General features: G+C 35.2%; 1 long non-coding RNA gene across 2 annotated transcripts in view; it reads right to left on the minus strand.

The window, feature by feature from the left end:
* LOC143267206 (uncharacterized) overlaps window positions 1-22,701 on the minus strand; it is an 81,067-nt gene that overhangs the window by 53,665 nt on the left and 4,701 nt on the right. For both annotated transcript variants that reach the window (XR_013042125.1, XR_013042124.1), the window contains exon 2: window positions 820-906. This is a non-coding gene — a long non-coding RNA (uncharacterized LOC143267206). The remainder of the gene's footprint in view (window positions 1-819; window positions 907-22,701) is intronic.

Consider the following 22,701-nt stretch of genomic DNA (forward strand, 5'->3'; position numbering starts at 1 on the left):
TGTTTGTTTTTGGTTTTTCAAGACAGGGTTTCTCTGTGTAGCTTTGCGCCTTTTCCTGGAACTCACTTGGTAGCCCAGGCTGGCCTCGAACTCACAGAGATCCGCCTGGCTCTGCCTCCCGAGTGCTGGAATTAAAGGCGTGTGCCACCACTGCCTGGCTCATGTACATAATTTTATAATAAATAAAATCTTTTATAATAAATAAATGCATAGAATTTCTAAATATTACAATAATTTCACTATTATTATTTCAATGTTTTAGATTGAAGCACTGAAAAAATAAAAGATAAAATATATAAATTTTATTGTTTTATTTTATTTATTTTTTGTACTATATTCTAATTTTCTTACAAATAAAAGCACCACACTACTTGTTTCCTGAATCCACTCAAATATTTGTCCACTAGTAAAATATATACATCTGATGAACTTCAATATGATTAGAATGGCTTAATTCAGAGTTTATATTTTCACTATTAACAACATTTTTCAAAATTGATTTTTTTGTGGTTATTTCCATTTCAGTACCTTGAAAATTTTATTCATTTATCCACCATTAAAAAAATAAAACATTATGATATAGTTTAAATGAGAAAATAGATTAGCTTTGTACCATCTTCCATGACTTATGTATACTTAATCTAATAGTTTTGATAATAAAATACTTAGCTATTTAAGAATATCCCACGAATTACATGTTTTTCATACTTTAAAAAATCATAGAGTAATAGAAAATTTATCAGTTTTCTAAGCAGGAGTTTTCTGAACACACAGAATACATTTTTGTGGGCATTTAAAGAGCTCCAGGTTTTATCCCACCTCAAACACCTTGGCTTCCATTGGTGACTTTGACAGTTGTGTGCATGGCTCTTTATGATTCAGTGCTGGCCTTCAGCAAATTCTTTCCTGTCCAAGACATCAGATATGTGAAAGAAAGACGATTACACTCTTGGTTACGCAGTACTTCAACAAGGTGGGCAATGATAATAGGATACACAAGTTTTCCCATACTATACCACCCAAATTTGCCAATTCCTGTTCATCATTGTCACTAATGTCATTGGTTATAGACTCAAAATAACAAAGTATGGTATAGTTTACTGTTTCAGTTCTTACTAGTTGTTATCGCATTGGTTCATCCTCTAATTCATTGAGAAGCTCATGCATACTTTGTACTACAATTTCTATTTATTCCTGATTAAAAAATTTAAAAAAAAAAACATGAAAAAATCACAGGTTACCAGAGAGTCAACATACACAATACTTTGCTGAGAAATACATCTTTCCATTCTTACATTATTTATTGTCTTTGATAATAAGATGCTTGACATTTTCTGTGACTGCACTGCTTTTTTTCTAAGAATTCAGTTTCTCTTCTGTTCTCTCTAAGCATGAGGGATGTTGAATATATATATCATTTTCCAAGTCAGGAGAATTTAAATCCTTCCCTTACCTTCCAACTTTTACTGATAAATTATACCTTTGTGAGAAACTTATCTCTTTTTCATTTTAGGGAGTAATCACTCACTGATTGTAAGTATATCTGTAACATTTTAGATCAAATAAAATAATTGATATGTCCACAAAGAAGATAAGATAGGGAAATGATAAATGTCTTGAGCTTTATGGTTTTCCAGTAACGTATAATGAGGATTGACCCAAAGTAAAATAATTAGATCAGAAAAGATTGTTTTTGATCTATCATGCTCTCAGTCTCCCTTCCCAATTCCACATGAAAGCCTTTGTTCCTTCAACTGTGTTTACCTCACTTTGCAGAGCCCATTCATAAACTGATTCTTATTATATAACTAGAGAGACAGTTTTATAATTTATAAATTATAATAGAAAATAGGCTACCAAGGTATCTATAAGTTATTCCTTCCAGACATTTATATCATAACAAGAAAATGAAAAATATTAGATTCATTTTAGTTTATAATAAATTATAATCAGAAATAGAGTATTATTGGAACCAGATTTTAAAGGAGATTTTTATGAATATGCACATTTGTTTCTTTTAAGACATGAAGTAATTTTGAAGATATATTTCAGTAATTTTCATCTTCTTTTTTTTCCTAATTCACCCATGAATGATTGTTTATTATTTGTGTCCATTGTTTGTATGAGTGCCTACTTAGATTATTTGCAGAATTTTAATGTCATATTTTTAATCTGTTTTTATTTAATTCTAGATATATGTCTCTTATCAATATGTGATACACAGTTTTATAAGATGTCTATTATAGAAATCATTTTATTCTTATGAATTGTTTCCATTTCTTATATTTACATAGATTTGTTTATGAATTGATTACTAAATTCAAGATTACAATTATGTCAAAGTCTTTGCTCTCATTTTCAAGAATTTGATGTATTTTTATTAACTCTATTATATGACATGGAATAAGGACTCAAGGACTATTTTATAGCAGCTTACAAGGTGTCACAACATTATTTTTTAAAGGTCTTACACAATCACTTTGGATAGAATCAGTTCTTCTCAAATGTTAATTGACTATGAACACATGACTTATTTTATAATTTTGATTATAATATATTGACCAATCTATATATCTTTTTTTCATGCTCAATTTTCAATGCTTTCTCAAATTAACTTTATTATATTTTAAAAATTAAAATACAATGACATCATCTCTCACCTTCCATTTTCTCTCTCTAATGCCTTCAATCTCCCCCTAACCATCTTAAATTCATGGTTTTTTTCCTTATTATATTTTTACATATTGTAAACACATAAGTATTTAAATGTAACCCAAGTCTCCTTGTAGTTGATTGTACATGATTTCAGGAATGACCACTAGTTATTGGATCACCCATCAGGTGGCTCATCTTTGAGGAAGAGAGAGTTCCCTTCTCTCTCAGCGGCATCAGTTGCCTGTAATTCTTTGGCTAGAGGTGGATCTTTATAAGATTGCACCTTTGGCACCAGCATGTCTATTGTTTTTGCGATGGTTCGGGTCTTGTTCAGGCAGCCATATTGTTGTGATATCATGGGTGTAGCATCCCTATCGTTTTTAGGAGACACAATATTATGAAAGAGTCCTAGTTCTCTGACTCTTAAAATATCCCCCACTTCAGTGATGTACTCTGAGCCTTAGGTGTAGGACTTTCATTGTTGATTTATCCACTTTAGGGTCTCAGATTCCCTCCCTCAGCTGTTCTCTGCATTTTGAACAATTATATTTTTCTATAGTAATCTTGAAATGCTATGAGAATATATTTCAATATCACACAATCTTAATAATTACTATTTTCTAGTACAGTTATTAAATAATTAAAAATATTTCACCATTTAAAATAGTATGATTATAAATGACTACTAAGTATTATGAAATTTAGTATTTGCATGCCAATTTATGAGAAAAGGCACCCAAAATTCTGTACAGAACATTGTGAAATTATTAATAATCCTTTGTACTTTCACATTATCAAGCTTCAGAATAAATTAATATAGGAAACAAAGATTGTGAATTTTCTTTCATCTCTTAGCTTTTTGGCCAGTCCTTTTAAGAAAGAGAGAAGGCATTTTTAATTACATGTTTTTAATTTTGGAAAAACTTCAGTCCCGTTTGTTAAGCAAGAAATGTGAACAATATTTTACTTTATACAGATTATCATCAATGCTATTTTAAAGGTGGATGTGGGAGCTTTTATAGGTGAGTACATGCATATGTATGAAAGTGTTTGTGGGTGTGAAAGCCATAGGTCAATGGTGGGTATATTTATTAGTCTTTCTTAACATTAGTTTTTGTAACAGAGTCTCACTGAAAATGAAGCTCATGGTTTGTCAAATGATAGCAAGATCGAGGGAATGCCTGTGTCTTCCTCCCACATCAGTGGAGTTAGACATACACAAAAACACCAGGGGATGTAAAATGTTAATTAGAGCTGGGTATCTCATACCCTTGTGATAGATATATTTCCAACTAAGTATCACCCTTAATTTTCTGATTTTAATTATACATCCTGTTTTATATGAGGGACAATATCTGTGTGTGTATGTGTGTGTGTGTGTGTGTGTGTGTGTGTGTGAGAGAGAGAGAGAGAGAGAGAGAGGCAGAGAAAGAGAGAGAGAGAGAGAGAGAGAGAGAGAGAGAGAGAGAGAGAGGAGAGAGAGAGAGAGAGAGAGAGAGAGAGAGAGAAAGAGAGAGAGAGTTTAATTCTGATTGAGAGGCCAAGAAGTTGAACAAAGTGATGTAAGCCATATATTTAAGATATCCTTCCTGCATTGGCTGTTAAGAAATGTGATTTTTAATTTTTAGCTTACAAATATAATTCCAAATTTTACTTCAGTCTTTCAGTTTTAAGCCAGAACTGCTTATTCATGATTTTATTATCATAATTCAAATTTGTGGGGTACAAGGTATTCAACAACATGACATGTGTTTTCTTTTGAGTAGTAATTATACCTCCATTTCCTAAATGACATCTTATTAGATAGTAAATAGAAGAACATAGTGATCAGTAATATTTTTCTAATCACTTGAAATATTAAAGTGTTTACAAAATGATCATATTCTTTATTATGTTTTTCTCTCTCCTTCATATATTATAACTGATTTTACTTTAAATTGTAAAAAATATCTATGCAATGTACATTGTAGCAACTTTCTGTGGTTGTTGGCATCTCCCCACTTTAAATCTAAGTATGTTTATGTCAGGTAACCTCCAAAAAACCATGCTTTTGGTTAATAAAATCCAGTTTCTCTAAAAAGGGAGAAAGAAAAACAGTAAGTAGCAATAAATACAATGAAATAGAATGGAGAAGAACAAAATAATAAGAAAAATATATGAAAAAGTCACAAGGTATCATACTATTATCTATCTAAACTACCTATAATGTGTGTGTGTGTGTAAATATACACATTATTTCAATGAAAATTGCCCATCTAGACAGATAGTGTTCCCTGTAAGAGTCTTAGACCATCTGACAAAACCTCAACACCAACTGTGAAAAACTCTGTTTTGAGTCAGTACTATCCAAGAGACTCCCAAAGGTTATAGGCTATTACTATTGTCCTTGAATGTTCCCGCAGGAGTGGAAGTTAAGTCCGTTTGCTAAAGACATCATGAAGTTCAGACACCGGCCCCTTGAGCTGGATCTGACTGTAAAGGCTCTTCTCTGAGAACTAACTATCCTGGTACCAAAGGTCCCATGTAAACTTCCAACAACGCAGGGAAATAACCAGCAGTCCCACCCAGCTATGCCACCTCTGAACCACAACCACAATCAACATGGCAGGATAATACAAAGAGTGCAGTGGTAGCCTTCATATCTTCTAGGTTATCAACAACTCTGTAATTGAACTTGTGGCCATGCAACAAGATGGAAATAATATCTGGTACTATACAACAAACCAGATACCCGGGACTAGTGAAGTCATGGATCTTGAAAGAGAGGCTTCAATTACAACTGTACTACCTATCTACTTTCCAAATATTTTTCCTTATACCCACATGTAAATGTAGTCCTTAGCCCTCATCAAGGAAACTTTTTTAGCAACAGTCAGAGTCCATTACAGATAAGCTTAATTAATCAAATTTCAGAGTTGTGAAACTGAGTCTTAATTGATGCATCTGTGATACCACTCCCACACCTAATGTTGTGGGATGATTGTGGAAGAGGTTGTGGAAAGTAAGAGCCTAAGGAAACTGGAATTTGCTGTGAGGATATTCTTATTAGAAATGACGAAAGCTACATCAATGAAATCTTACCAACAATAGCCTCAGCATGTCCTGAATATGGACAAAAAAAAAATGGACACGTTAAACTTCATGGAGTGAAGACGAGAAGACCTAAACCCTACCAAAAGCTTACAGGCAGCTAAGGATTGCCCAGTTCAGGAGAAATGGCTTTCTCCAGGGAAGAGCACACTAAGTGGTTATATAATACCAAATGGTCAGTTCCCAAAACATTTTAAAAATAAGACTATAAAGATGGAGGAACATTTATTCATGTATCTAAGAATGGATATACGGGCGTGTGCGCGCGCACGCGCGCACGCGCGCGTGTGTGTGTGTGTGTGTGTGTGTGTGTGTAACAGCCATTAAAAATAAGAATGCATAAATTTGAAGGCAAAGTGGAGGTGGACATCCAATAGAAGAGTTTGAAAGGAAAGGAGGGATGATATAATTATAGACTCAAAAATTAAGTGAAACATTTAAAAACACATTAGTGTAAATAGAAAAAAAAAGACAGACTCTTATCTTGTAGAGTAAGACTACAATTCAGATGAGATGGAGTCATATATAGAAAAGGTACATCATGTTATGTATTGTACCAGTTTGGAAGGTGCTTAACCATGCCATGCTGCAAAATAAAACTAAACAAACTAGCAAAACAACAACAAAAACTGTGTTTCTGCACAGAGCTGGAAGATGAGCTATGTGCAATAAAGGTCACTTTTATTTATCACATAATAGAAAATTGCCGCTGACAGTAGTCATGGGAATTCAGATGCTAATTTGTGGAGGGCAGCTCTTTTAAAAACTGCAGCTGACTGCCTCGATTGCTGCTTTTAATTTTTCATTGGATACTTATAAGGCCCAGATCTGATGATGCCATTTTGCTTCTTCCACAGCCAGGTACAGTATCTTTGACGAATGCTGTAAACTCCACTGTAATGGTGTGCTCGTATCTATCTGCTGGGCCTCTCTATCTGCTGTTTGATATTTATCATTTTATTTTTGCCTGTTAGATATTTAATAAACTCAATCACTCAAAACTGGAAGTACTGATATCATAAATCATTCTACAGACCACATAGAGCACTATTTATCAACCTCTCAAAATGAACTTTTGAAAATTACTCCTCAGTATTAGACATTGTCATTATTTCAATAGAATCAAAATAACAAAGCTCACTTTTATGACATAAATGGCCACAGTTGAAAGTCAGGCCATGAAAACTTCATTTTAAAATGAATTCTTCCATGATTCTCTTCACTGGAGCATGAAAGGCAGAACTGGTTAATGCAATGATAGGTTGATGCCTCTATAAGTGGTAAAGTGACAGCTACATCAACTCTATGGTGTATTTTTTGTTATAAAAATTGTTATTCATATGTGATAAAGCATAAATTTTGTACAATTAAAAATATCAGAAACAAGGAAAATTATCAGAACATTTTAAGGCCAGTAATGCCTTCGCTCAAGTAGAAATAAACAGAGGAAACTCAGAAGGGAGAGCCTGGGAGGAGAGGAAGAAGAGGGGAAACTGACTGTGATGTAAAATAAATAAATTTATTTTTAAAAAAGAATTATGCATGGGTGACATTCCATTAAATAAGGTACCTAATGAATTTTATAATATTTTTACACCCTAACATAGCATAAATTAAATATACTAATATAGAAATTTCAAAATAATTCTGTATTTGGTCTTTGTTATACGTTAATGTGTTTCTATGTATTATTGGCATTGCTGACATTATGGTTCCTCTAAATAATGTTGGTCCAACTTCTTTTAAATGAATAAACCTGTGTGAGTAGGTTTGTGTTTGCTGAGACAGAGACAGAGAGGAACACAGTAATAAACATGGTATTGAAATCTGTATAATTATTCAAACTATATTGTTGATGACTTGAACTTTTATTTCCATAACTCTTTTACATAGAATAATGAATGTATTTTAATATTGTTAATAATTCTTTTCTTTATTAAACATTTTATTTTATTGAATCAATAATCTTTTATACTTTGTGTAGATATGAATTTGGAAAATTTTTCTCTGCAACCCAATCTATTATAGTTCAGAATATGTTTTTCTTGCTGTACAGTGTCTCAGTCTATAAATTAAGGTTTTACAATCCACAAAGGGAGCTTCAGAACTGAATTTTTAGGTTAACTTAAAATTTTAGCAGTGCCTTAGAGATGATTGTTGAAAACAAATTCCACAGAAACATACCTCCAAAATGCATACTCACAAGGTAGGCTGATGCATCCTAAAACTATTAATTAATTCATTAATTCAAATAAAATATGGATTTGTTGAATCGACTTCAACACACAACATTTCATATGATAAAAAGACTAGGGAATTAGATGAAAAAGACATAAGAGATAAGAAAATAATAGATGAATATAAGTAAATAACAAATTAAAAGGTCCAGATACCAGACAATAATGTCAGCTGATATTTTTAAATGCCTCTTATGTGTCAAGAATTACTGTAAAAAACAGAACATCCTTTAATTAATCTAATGTCCCAACAATATCAGTAAATGTTTCCCTGGCACTTATAGATCAATGGATGAGGAAACTTAAGTTTCAAATGAAGGACAAATAGCTGAGGTGTCTATTCAACATATCAAAGCTGGACCTGGCTGCCAGGTTCTCCCAGCATCCCTCAGTCCCTATCTGCCACAGGTTATATCTGGGATACCCAACCCTCTACCCTTAACTGAAGCTCAGGGGCTGGGATACCCTTCCCCTAGAGCCTCTTCCCAGGTTAACATTTTGGTTACCTGCCCCTTTTGGACCTTTGGCCTCCTAACCGATGCACCTGGTTCTTTTCTCCCCCTTTTCCCTTCTGCTCCCCCTGTTCCACATGGCCCAATGCATCCTGGTCATGTCTACTCTGAAATCTCACAGATATTCCTGCCTCTGAGTATGCTTACCTACATATCTACAATTAAAACTCTCTTCCATCACACCTAGGAGCAGTCATGTCTTTTCCTTTCCTTTTTATTTCTTTTTTTTTTTCATTCAAATAGTATAGTTAAAAAAATAACTTCTCTCTCAAAAGACATGCAGCTAAATATTAGTTTAAGCTGGTTAACTGACAGAAATATATAAATCCAGATGCGTAAAACCAAATAACAAAGCAAAACAACAATAAAACAGAGGAGTTGGTGGCACAGATAAAACTGACAGATTATGAATATTTGCCTGGTTCTTTGAGGCATCTATCATAGATTGAGGGGGGGGGTGGGGATAACTCCTCCTACCCTCCCTGCCAAACTATGAGCTATTGCTGGATTCTGGAGTAAAAGAAGGGATACAAATAAAACCCACATATGCCTGTTAAAGGGACTTTTAAGGGAGAGACGAGGGAATTAAGGTGGGCTAAGCTAAAAGAAGGTGAGTTTTACAGAAAACAGAATGCAGCACATCAGTATACGAATAGGTAAAAAGAATAAATTTTAATCTACGAAAAGAAATTTTAGGCTATTATGTGTCACATTGATCAATAGAGTCATTTCAAGAAGTAAATCCTGCAGAAATGAATTTTAATATTCTTGAAGGTGAGATAAGTATTTAATTTGTAAAACATTATTTTTTATTTATTTATCTTTCATTCTGTTCATATGAATTTGAGAGATCTGTCATATTTTTTCTCAAAAAAATATCATTTCTCTGTAACTTCTAAAATCTCCTAATAAAATTCTGGTGCCTTCTAGGGGTTTAGCAAGTCATTTACTTAATCAAATATAAAATCTTACCCATATATGAAACCTATGATCCCGAAACACCAGCATTTCAGACTTAGCCTAAGGCAACAATAGTGGTATGCACATCTTAGATATAATTCACAACTCTATAATTAGACATAAGATCCACTGAGCAAGAAAGAATAATCCTTGATACTGGAAAACTAGTGAAGTACCCAGGTTAATAAGTCTTGAATCTTATAGGACAACCTATAAATCACCACTTTGCTAAACAAATGTAATCTAACTACACTCTGATATTTTATGCTTATAATGACAGATAAGTATAGTCTCCAGCCCTCATCAATGGATTTCTGTTTGACAAAACCCAAAGGCTATTACAGAATCAACCAAAGTGAGAGCTGTGGAGTTCAGTCCCAGTGCACACATCTGCAAAGCAACTCCCACAGCTATGGCTAAAAGATCATTGCAGAAGAGGAACTGGGAAGATTTGAAGGACCAGAGGATCAGAGACTTTGTCGAACAATGTAAACAACAGACATTTCAAAGTGGGCAGGGGAAAGACCAGGAGGTTTCAATATTAGAGCAAGAATTACAGGCAACTAAGAAATTCTGAGAACAAAATGATCTTCCCCAGGAAAGAGGAAACCAATTGGTTATCCAATACCAAATGATCAACCCTGAAAACAGACATACAAGAAACTTTATGCTGCAATCTAATCTGGCAATATTTAAGAATATATATATGAATGCAAATATTATACATGCATGCAAACACAAATAGTAAAATTAAATTTTAAAAAAGAGACCATGAATTTTAAAAGTAAGCAAGGATGGGTGTATAAGAGGACTTGGAGGAGGGAAAGAGGAGAAATTATATTTTTATATTATAAAATGGAACAGCTGTGAGTTTCTATATCCTATGAAGAGCTGGCAAACTTAACCAAGCATCATGGCAGCTAATGGGAATCCTCTTTGGGCCGGGATGCCTAGGAAGGAAAAGCACATTTTTTTAAGTGAACCAGCCTTCCTAAAGGTAGCCCCTTGGTGGATCCCTGACATGCCTTATTAATTAACTCTCAAGGGGAGAGACAAATCATGTCTCCACCGAGCAATAAATTCCACTCATTATGATAACAATTCTGGAGGTTTTTATTGAGTATTTTTCAGTACTCAAGACATCCAAGTTGTGATGGTAGGAGCATATTGCTAAAGACACCACAGAACTTGGTTATGGGACATGGAAAAATATAGCTGTTGTTAAACTGGAATCATCCTTTTAGCTGGCTAGCTTTCATAGTTCTGGAAGTTGCTATGCAATCTAGCAGAAGAGAAAGCACACTGCTGTTACTCCTTTGTCAGCACAGTGAACCAATGATTTGTCTGGTAAAAATATGCCTAATTGGTACAGTGGTAACTTGAACAAAATGTGCCTAATTACCAGTAGATTTTAATTGGGCATAAGGTTTGCTCTATGGCTTGACACTTATGCCTGGAACTGTAAATCTTGCTAGGAACTCGTGACTGGAAGGTCATAATCTCTAGAGTAGAACCTACTACTATTCTTTTGCTAAGTTTACACAGTGTCACACTACCTTCTAAGTATGTATCTCTGCATCTGTAGATTACTGAAATCTTAAGGACTCTTCAGAGAATCCTTTCTGTAAGGAGAAGCAATAGAGACTCAGCTAGCCAAAGAGCAGAGAAGGACTATGTATTGCTCACTGGTAAAGGACACCTATATATCACATGTACTCATCTCTTAAGAAACGAGGCTAAGAGAACATCACAAAGGAGATATTGGGAAGTTTCTAAAGGTCTAAGTCGGGGCACTGCTGTGAATCAGCATTTTCTGGACATTTCAAAACCATTGAGCTCATTAACTCACAACGGTTGTTTGAACGTGCACATGGCTGTGCTTTCTTGCTGAGCAGCTGTTGGCAAGTAATAGCTAGGTTGTCCATGGTCTAATATATTTCCAAAGACCCATGTGTATATCGGCAGCACTAACTGGACTCAGTGAAACTGGGAGGGAACATATAGGGGGAAGGTTTGCAGGAGGAGTTGGAAGTGATTAAATGATTACATTTATGTAATTTTCAAAGAATAAATGAAAAAACCTGAAATAAATTTGAAGGGCTCCATGAAGTCAGTATAGCCTAGAGATTGATATTATAAGAGAACACTATATGTATAGAAGGATGTAAAGTAATTTGGTTTCACAATTCGCTAATGTGTTCTCAATCATATGTGGCTGTATGCTGTATTCACTTGTCTGTTTTCACTCAAAACCTGAGAGGAAATAGTTCTGTCTGCATCACTACTGAATTTTTGGTCAGATAATCTCATATGTTCAAATCTGGATTAAGCCTATAAATTTATTTTTGGTATAGAAATAAGAATACTTTCTGTCCATATCTATTATTTATCTTCATGTACCTGATGAAGAGTCTAGAATATTCTGACTGATTAATGCCCACTAATCACGTACTGCAAACTGTTCATCAGTAGCAGGTACTTCAATCCCACTTTCTCAGAGTGCGCACTCAATAGATTTTGAACTTCTCTGGAGCTATGAGAAGACTGAGTTTTTGTTTGTTTTAGACTTTGTTGAAACTTTTGTAAGAATGAATATCTATTCACTTGAAATATACATTTTAAAAATACAAGCAAAAAAATTTAGTAATGTGAGCTGTGATGTTCTTAAAGCAGACTTATTTCTTCTTCATTAACCAGAGAATGAAAGATTCTGTTTTCGAACCTGCTGAATGTTGTCTGTCTTAACAAAGATGTTTTTTGATTTTGAAAAGAGTTAATGAATGTGTCAGTCACTGCAACCCACTGCTCAGAGCAAAATAAATTAAATTTTAATCCTCAACCACCATCAGTTAGCAACACAACACTATTGAGGCTCTGATCTCAAGGGAGCTGAATAATTCACTGCTGTTTCCTCTACTTACAAAATTAACTCTTTACAATGGACTTCTCCTTCGTTGAATCATATGCATCTATAGAAACATTCAGAAAAATGAATAAATTTGTAAAGACAATATACAGCATAAACCATATTAACACACTACTTCGTGGATATTTACATGAAAAACACCAAATTAAGCCACTATTTTTCTATCTTTGGAAAAAACAAACAAAAACCAAAAAAAAAAAAAAAACAAACAAACCACAAAACCTAGTGCAACTATATAACTCATTTTTTACATTATAATAGTAAAATTATCATTTATATTTGTAAATTTAGACTTCCATCTAGTTCAGAAAACTTCCCACCAGAATATATTTAACATTTTTTAAAGTTTTTACTTTTATTCTACATCACAGCAACAATTTCCCCTCCCTCCTTTCCTCCTAGGCCCTCCTCACATCCCACTCTGTTCCCACCATGTCAACCCATTCCTCCTCAGTTTCTGCTCATGAAATGGCAGATCTTCCTTGAATATCAAGAAAACACGACATATCAAGTTGCAGCAAGATGAAGCACCTCCCCATGTATTAAGGCTGGACAAGGCGACCCAGTATGAGGAGTAAGGTCCCAAAATCTAGTAAAAGAGTCAGAGACAGCCCCTGTTCCCATTGTTAGGAGTCCCACAAGAGCACCAAGTTACACAACTGTTACATATATGCAGAGTGCTTAGGTCAGTCCCATGCAGGCTTCCTGGCTGTTGGTTCAGTCTCTGTGAGTCCCTATGAGGCCAGGTTAGTTGAGCTTCCTTGTGGTATACTTGGCCCTTCTGGATCCTATAGTATTTCCTCCTCTTTGGCAGATTCTCTGAGCATGGCCTAATGTTTGACTGTGGATTTGGCTGTGGGTCTCTGCATCTGTGTCTATCATCGCTGGGTGAAGACCTTTTGATAACAACTGGGATAGGCACCAATCTTTGAATACAGCAGAATATCATTAGACATCATTACACTGAAATTTTTTCCCTCTCTAGTCCTCTTTGGTTCTATCTTGGTCTCTGGGTCATCTAGCCTTTTGGTTCTGGTGCTCCTGGCAGTGTCAGGGTAGGGCTTGCTTTCCTGGCAATGGTTGTAAACTATAAGGGTCATTGGTTGGCCACTCCTTTAATCACTAGGCCACCCTTACCCCTCTGCATGGGTCATAGGCAGGACAGACTGTACACTGAAATTTATGTGGCTGGATTAGCTCCATGAGAAGTCATGAGAAGACTCCATGAGAAGTCTTGCCTGAACACAGGACATGTGCAGTTCAGGCTACCAATCTGTGATTGCTAGGATTCTTTGCCAGGATTGTCCTTGTAGATTCCAGGGACATTCCCTTGTGCTAGTGTTTTTTGTTTTTGTTTTTGTTTTTTTTTTTACCTCACCCCTAAATTACACCCCCTCTTACCATTTTTAAGTGCATGAGAGAACACTTTCATTGGATAATTTGAGCAATCCATTTGTAAATAACTATCCCTTCAAATTGTTAATCAGGTTATAATTTCCAACAAATATTTGATAGTTAAAATAAAACTTATCAAGTAATAAACTCATTTATAATATGCAAATATAATCATAAAAGCAATACCTGCTCATCCATTATTGAAGAGCTCCTGCAGCACAGCCATACTGCTATGGCACCACAGAATTTCATTTTTATAATTTGAATTCTGAGGGTATTTAACATATTAAGGCTATATTTTAGCAAACAAATGAAAACACTCCTCAACTTTACAATTACCTTCCCATATAGGTTACACAGTAGAATATTTCTTGACTTTAAAACAAGAAGAGGAAATTTTCATACATATTTTATCATATTCTGACTAAACTTGAAAAATAAATTGTAGATATGATGGTGAAAACAGACATAAAATAGAAAACACTTCATTGTGTGTTAATGATTATGGTCATTTATATAAAGATGCCACTAGTACAAATACATAGGAGTAAATAGACTATAAGTAATATTGAGACATGGCTAGGTCTCACTAACATACAGAATATAAGTTAAGAGAAAAAGAAATACAGAGAGGAGAAAGAAAACAGAATGGAAGGAATAGAGGAGGGAAAATGTTTAACTTAATAATGAAGAAATGATTATTAATAATAATGATTGTGTGAGAAACAGAAGGAACAAAGGAAGGGAGCTAAAGACTGCGGAGGTCTGTGGGAAAATCAAGGTGTCTATTTTAGTTTGATTCTATTCAGCATTGAATCAAAGTTTTCCAACCAACAAACATTTCAGTGTGTGAGGGCAGAACACACACACACACACACACACACACAACAACAACAACAAAATCCTCTTCCCTAACACCTAATATATGACATTTTTTTCATTTACTGAAGCCACAATACATGAAGACATGTCAGAAGAGAAGACAAGTTTGAATGAGAGAGATGGCACAGTGCTTACCGTGCCAGAGGACTCCAGTTTAGTTTCAGCACCTCCATGGCAGCTTCCTCTAAGCTATTTGGTATTCCAGTTCCAAGGAATTCAGTGCCCTTTCCTGGCCCCCCAGAGAACCACGCACACATGTGGTATTCATACATGCATTCATGCAAAAAAAATTAGACACACAAAATAAAAAGTAAATCACATACTCGGGTGCAGTGACAATAGGTAAAGGTGCTTGCTGTACATATGGAGTGACATGATCTTGATTCTCCTCATAAAATGACAGAAAGAGAAAGGAAACTTAGCAACGTTGTCCTCCAATCTCCACATGTGTACCACAGAACACGCCCTAACAATACACATCATAATGCCCCCCACGTGCAACACAAACTAATACATGATAATTTAATTTATAATTAACATATATGCATAAGTAAATGTACATATATATGTACATATTTTTATACAGTTGTATAGATGTAACCAACTGTTTTATTAAATAAGAAACACAGAAATAATGCAAAAGAGAAAGCCGAGAGGTCAGAGCTCAGAGCCAAAATCTCACCCTTCCGCCTGCGGTGTCCCAGCTTCCCGAATGAGAGCTCCTTTTCCTGTCTGTTAGTCTATTTAAAGAGACAGAACAAGCCACAGCTATCTCACCTCACCAGTTCCTCAGCTGGTCTTGTTTCCTCAGACTGGAAGCTTCTGTGTCCTCATCCCAATAGCTCTCAGCTGAACTGTGTTGCTCCAAAGCCTGAAAGCTTAACCAGCCAAATGCTTCTAGTTTCTGGTCCTCACGCCTTATATATCTTTTTGCTTTCTACCACCACTCCCTGGGATTAAAGGCTGGCTTTCTGGGATTAAAGGCGTGTGCCACCACCGCCACACTCTTGCTATGGCTCTAATAGCTCTGACCCCCGGACAACTTTATTTATTAACATACAATCAAAATCACATTTCAGTATAATTAGATTACCACCACATTTCCCCTTTTCTATTTTAATAAAAAAAAGCAAAAGGTTATGACTAACAAAAGAAAAACTATATACAAAAGTACAATAACTATATACAATATATACAAATAATAAATACCTAAACAGGTATTTGACAAGTCAGAGAAAATAATTCCATTATCTATCCTATTTTGGTAATTCCAAGATGTATCTAATGCACTTTCTATCCTAATTAATTTTTCAACTATAAGTAACTAATCTTCAACCATAACTAACTAATATTCAACTCCCTCAGAGACCCAAGAAGGAAATAATATTAGCTAACAAAAATAAAAAACAGGAAGTGCATACAAGCAACTTCCAAAAAATTTGTAAGTTGACAGAAACAGCCAGCTGCCTGGGCAGTCACCTGAGGTTTCTCCACAGTGTTGGGGCATCATCTTCAGCCTATAGGCTTAGTGTATCTGACAGACTCATTTGTGAAGTAGGTTGTACACAAGGTCAACAGTTCAATCTCACATTGGGTGAGAGCAGTCCATGTACCAGAAACACCTGAATTCCACTAGTGTCCCGTCATGATTCAGGATTTTAATTTCTGGAAATTGTTGACAGTTTTTTAATTCAGCTGTCCATTCTTCTTGGCTGTGTATATATGGCTTCATCTCAGCATCCTCTTCTTCTCCACATCCCTCTATTAAATGCCAGTCTACTTTTGAGAGGCATGAGCTTTCAGCTGCTGTTCCATTGTACAACAGAATCCATCGGCCCTCTGCCTGTTAAGCTGCCTTCGAAGAAAAGGGCACCGTACCTTTTCCGGATGCGAAGGCCACTTCAGGGATGGGGCCATATTGTCCTGGCCTCAGAAGATGCCTTTTGATAAAGCCATAACCACACTTGTTTTGGTAAGAATCAGTAGTCCATTGTTCGTGTTCTGTCTGTCCATTTTGTCCTGTTGATTCGAGGATACTTTGTTGTCCAGTGGCTAACTTTTGCCACAAGGAAAGTTGACTCCATATGCAGTTTCTTCAATGCCCATATTTTCTCTGAAATAGATTAGTACTGCCAGGAGCTGACATGTCTCAAAAAGAAAAATTTTCTAAGTTATTAAAACATTTTAAATGCCATATTCTGTAGATCTCTGAAGGGTTTGAAGATGACCTGTCTAAAACATCTCTGCTCAATTTTTAAAACATATCTAATATGACTACAAGTTCTATTGAAATATCTAACTACTAACTTTCATTTCTTTATATCCTAGTAGTTGGTAATAATAACATTCAAGGATCAGAAATTTGTATTACATTGTTAAATGAATGGTATAAATACAATTAGAAATATACATATAGCATTTTCTAACAATATCAGTTTCAAATTTGTATACAATATAAAACAATTCAATCCAATGTAAAGTATTAGTGATTGTCTTTTTCTTTTCTTTCTTTCTTTCTCTCTCTTTTTTTTTTTAACAAGAACCTTAAATCTAATCTCCTTTGCTTAGCCTTTTTCTTAACCCTTGACAATAACTTGTAACCAGCCCCCCTAAATGCTGAAAATTATCCCAGACCCAAAACCCATTAAAAAGACCAAAAAACCACCCACCCCACACCACCTCTTTGGGAATGTGGGCGATGTAGTCTTAAAATTGCTTCCTGCTGGGTATGGGCGAAGTTTTCTTTATCATGAAAGAATGCTCTGAGCACCTTGTAGTTCAAAGCTGATCTGTGGATGATGTTTGTCAGCTTAATGATATCATTATTGTCCACGTGGAATTGTTGTTGTTGTGGGGCCCCATCTTCTTTCTGGAGACTTCAGTTGATGTTAGGCCTGGCCATGATTTCCTGCAGAAAACTGATAAGAGACTCGAACACAAAAACATATATATGCAGCTAGCCTTTTTTCTAGAATTAGTTAGTACTCTATATGACCATTCATATCTTAACAAAGTTTAAAATGTATATATATCTATATATCTTTATATGTTAAAAATGTATATATATCTATATATCTTTATATGTTAATCTTGTAAATTTTGATATAAAATTCATACTTTAAGAAAAGTTTAAAGAATCAGAATAGAATCAAAGAGTTGAGATTAGTAATAGAATAGTCCCTTAATTAATTTTGCTTTTGTCCTGTACCATAGCAGAAGATGGCTCTTATTCTGGCATGATACAGGGAGTTTGCATTTTCCTTTTAACAACATGCTTGATTTTAAAGAAGGAGAGAGCCATTCTCCAACTCCAAAGTCAGCTTTAAATTTTAATTGAACTGGGACTATTAGAAAACCAATAGTGTTAAATCTTTAGAGAAAAGCAGAAACAAACATTTAGGAAGACATAAAAATTTTTTAGATAATATATACCCATACACCGTTTCATTCTGTTTCTTGGGATAGATGATTTGTCCCTTTTCTTCAGTTGTCTCATTTGTCCAGTGTTCTTCAGATTCCTTAACCTTCATTCTCCTAAAAGACAAAAACAAAAAACCTTTCCCCAAGACTAATTTTGGGGATGTTTCCTTTTGACAAGTTATTATTTGATTAAATGAAAAGGCATGTGTTATTGATACCATTTAGTTTAAATTGGATGTTCATGCTGGTTGATGAACTATCACCTCCTCTAATTAAGAGGTCTCTCTTGTTCAAATCGAACCTTTATCAATTTTGATGGTACCCACAGCTTATCTTCTCCTGTAGAAACAAAAGCAAAACCTCGTCCCCAATGTAATACATACCCTGGTTTCCATTCTGAGGTCAGCACATCCTTAAAGTATATAGGCTGATTTAATTCTGTAGTTTTTTCTATTATCCAATGTCTCTCTGCAGCTGTTGTTCCTTTCTCATTGGCATTCAGAAAATTCAAAGTTAGAAGAGCATTATGCAGTCTATTTCTGGGGGTTTTTGTTACCCATTTCTGTTTATTTAGCATATCCTTTAGAGTTCTGTTTGATCTTTCTATAACTGCTTGACCTGTAGGATTATGTGGTATGCCTGTAATATGTTTTATATTGTAATAAGCAAAAAACTGTTTCATTTTAACAGAGACATATGATGGAGCATTATCGGTTTTGATTTGTGCAGGTATACCCATGATGGCCATAACTTCTAGCAAATGAGTGATTACAGAATCAGCTTTTTCAGAACTCAAAGCAGTTGCCCATTGAAATCCTGAATAAGTATCGATAGTGTGGTGTACATATTTCAGTTTTCCAAATTCTGCAAAGTGAAACACGTCCATCTGCCAGATTTCATTTCTCTGAGTACCCTTTGGGTTACATCCTGCTGGTAATGGCGTCTGATTATAGAAGGAACAAGTAGGACATTTCTTTACTATTTCTTTGGCTTGTTGCCAGGTTATGGAAAAATCCTTTTTTAAACCTTTACTATTAACGTGATGTTTTTTATGAAATTCTGAGGCCTCCAGCACATTTCCTATCAATAATTTATCAATCTCATCATTGCCTTGTGCTAGAGGGCCTGGCAGACCAGTATGGGATCGAATGTGAGTTATATATAAAGGATGATTCCTTTTCCTGATTGTATCTTGTAATTGAATAAATAATGAAGTTAATTCTGAAGTATCAGGGATAAATTCTGCAGTCTCAATATGTAACACCACTCTTTCAGCATACTGAGAGTCAGTTACTATGTTGAGGGGTTCTGAAATATCTATTAATACCAACAGAATAGCATACAATTCTGATTTTTGAACTGAATTATATGGACTTTCAACCACTTTACTTAAATTTTCTGATTTGTATCCTGCCTTTCCTTCTTTGTTGGCATCTGTATAAAATGTACGAACTCCAGATATGGGTTTTTGCCGTACAATTCGAGGCAAAATCCAATCAGCTCTCTTTATAAGATCAATTCTATTGCTTTTGGGATATTTGCTGTTAATTTCTCCCAAAAAATTACTGCAAGCTCTTTGCCATGGTTCACTTTCTATCCATAATTTTTCAATGTCCTCCTTAGTTAATGGTACGACAATTTCTGCTGGGTCTATGCCTGCTAATTGACGAAGTCTCAATTTTCCTTTGTAAATCAAGTCAGAGATTTTTTCCACATAAGTTTTTAATTTTTTATTTGGTTTATTTGGTAAAAATATCCATTCCAATATAATATCTTCCCTCTGCATTAATATTCCAGTAGGAGAACACCTAGAAGGTAAAATAACCAAAATGCAATCCAGCTTTGGATCAATACGATCCACGTGTCCTTCATGCACTTTCTTTTCTACCAAGGCTAATTCTTTCTCAGCTTCAGGTGATAATTTTCTTGGACTATTTAAGTCCTTGTCACCTTCTAAAGTTTTAAACAAATTAGTCAGTTCATCATTTTTTACCCCAACAATAGTTCGTAAATGAGAAATATCTCCAAATAATCTTTGAAAGTCATTAAGAGTCTGTAGTCTATCTCTCCGAATTTGCACCTTTTGGGGTCTAATTTTTTGTAGCTCTATTTTATATCCTAAATAATTAATAGAATCTCCTCTTTGTATCTTTTCAGGAGCAATTTGTAATCCCCAGCAAGGCAAAATTTTCTTTACTTCTTCAAATATTATTTCTAAAGTATCTGTATTTGAGTTAGCTAGTAAAATATCGTCCATATAATGATAAATTATAGATTTAGGAAATTTTTTACGTATCACTTCCAATGGCTGTTGTACAAAGTATTGGCACAGAGTTGGGCTATTCAACATTCCCTGTGGGAGGACCCTCCATTGAAATCTTTTAACCGGTTGAGAATTATTATAAGTAGGCACTGTAAAAGCAAATCTTTCTCTGTCTTTTTCTTGTAAGGGTATTGAAAAGAAACAGTCTTTTAAATCAATAACTATGAGAGGCCATCCTTTTGGTAACAGAGTAGGCAACAGCATCCCTGATTGTAGAGAGCCCATTGGCTGAATTACTTTGTTAATCGCTCTAAGGTCTGTTACCATTCTCCATTTGCCAGATTTCTTTTTAACAACAAAGACAGGAGAATTCCAGGGGCTACTTGATTTTTCAATATGCTGAGCATTTAACTGTTCTTCTACTAGCTCTTCTAAAGCCTGGAGTTTCTCTGTTGTTAAAGGCCATTGTTGGACCCATACAGGCTTGTCTGTTAACCATTTTAAAGGTAGAGCTATTGGTGTCTTTGGAAGATCATCAGTTACTGTGCCCTGTTCTTGTATAATATGGATAGCTGGTGACCACTCATTAGAACAATATCTTCTAATATTTCTCTCAGTAACATGTGTTAGGTTATGATTTGTTTCTGAGATTGGAGGGATGTTAATCTGAGTATCCCATTGTTGTAACAAGTCTCGACCCCACAGGTTCATAGTTATGTTAGCCACATATGGTTTTAATTTTCCTCTCTGTCCTTCTGGACCTATACATTCGAGCCATCTTGCACTCTGTTTCACCTGAGATAATGTCCCAATTCCTAACAGTTGAACGTTTACCTCCTGAAGAGGCCAAGTTGGATGCCAAAATTCTGGTGCAATTATGGTAACGTCCGCACCTGTGTCTACCAGACCAGACAACAAAACACCATTTATTTTTATCATTAATTTTGGTCTTTGTTCATTAATAGAAGTTTGCCAAAAAATTTTCTTTATGTTTTCTCCTGAATTTTCTATTCTCTCTGTTTCATCAACCTGACCAGCATGATTTATTCCAATAGGCATTTGGTTATTTAATCGCTCTCCAGAGCAGGCATTTCCTCTATAGCTGCAGGAAAGGTTTGAACTGGATTTGCACTGGGGGCCTGCGCGAGGCCCCTCTGGGAGTTTCCCGAAGACTGAGGCAAAGGATTACCCTGTCTGTCCTTTGTTGATCTACATTCGTTGGTCCAGTGTTTTCCCTTACCACATCTTCTGCATACTCCAGAAGGAAGGGGCATTCTGTTGCCCTTGTTCCTTGAATAAACATTGCTTCTAGGAATGACCTGTTTACAGTCCCTTTTAAAATGTCCTTGCTTTCCACACCCAAAACATCTAACATTCCTCAAACCTTTTGAAATTACTTCTCCTACCCACGTATCATCATGCTCATCAACCTCAACATTAATTGTTTCTCTAATCCAATCTTCCATAGGTGCAGATCTTGCCCTTAATGGCCTGATTATTCTTTTGCATGCTGCATTCGCATTCTCAAAGGCCAAAGATTCAATTATTGCCTTACCAGCTTCTGAATCCGAGACCGTTCTCTTTACCGCTGAAGCCAGTCTTTGTAAAAAATCTGTAAAAGACTCTTTTGGGCCTATCCTCACCTTTGTAAATGACTCAGATTTTTTTCCTGGTTCCTCAACTCTGTCCCATGCATTCAAAGCTGCCGTTCGACATAAAATTAGGGTTTGGACATCATATAAACATTGTGTTTGTGCTGAAGCATATTGACCTTCTCCCATAAGCTGATCCTGGCAAACTTGTATTCCTTTATCCCTCCATTGTTTTTCTATGTTTTTAGCCTCCTCCTTAAACCAAGTCAGAAATTGAAGTCTCTGGCTGGGTTCCAGAACACCTTGTGCAAGGTCCCGCCAGTCCTGTGGTATTATCCTATTATATGTTGACCAAGTGTTTAACATTTGCTTTACATATGGGGAATGCATGCCATAAGATACTATTGCCTCCTTAAACCTTTTTAAATCCAACATTTCAATTGGAGCCCAATTATTTTGTGTAGCCATCATTTGATCAGGCACCTGCTGTACAGTTACAGGATAAATTAAGGGTGACTGTGTGAAAACAGGCTTTCTTTCTACAACCTTATGATCCCAATTTGAAACAACTTCACTGTTAATTGGATAAATTAAGGGTGTCTGTGTGAAAACAGGCTTTCTTTCTACAACCTTATGATCGCGACTTGAAACAACATCTTCTAAAGCTGTTATCCTGGCACTTAAATTGACTATCTTTTTAAATATTAAAATGTGGATTAGCATAGTGATAAGGTGCATAATTCCACCAATACTAATATTATATAGTTGT

This window comes from Peromyscus maniculatus, chromosome 9 (genome assembly GCF_049852395.1).
Source record: "Peromyscus maniculatus bairdii isolate BWxNUB_F1_BW_parent chromosome 9, HU_Pman_BW_mat_3.1, whole genome shotgun sequence".
Lineage (NCBI taxonomy): Eukaryota > Metazoa > Chordata > Mammalia > Rodentia > Cricetidae > Peromyscus > Peromyscus maniculatus.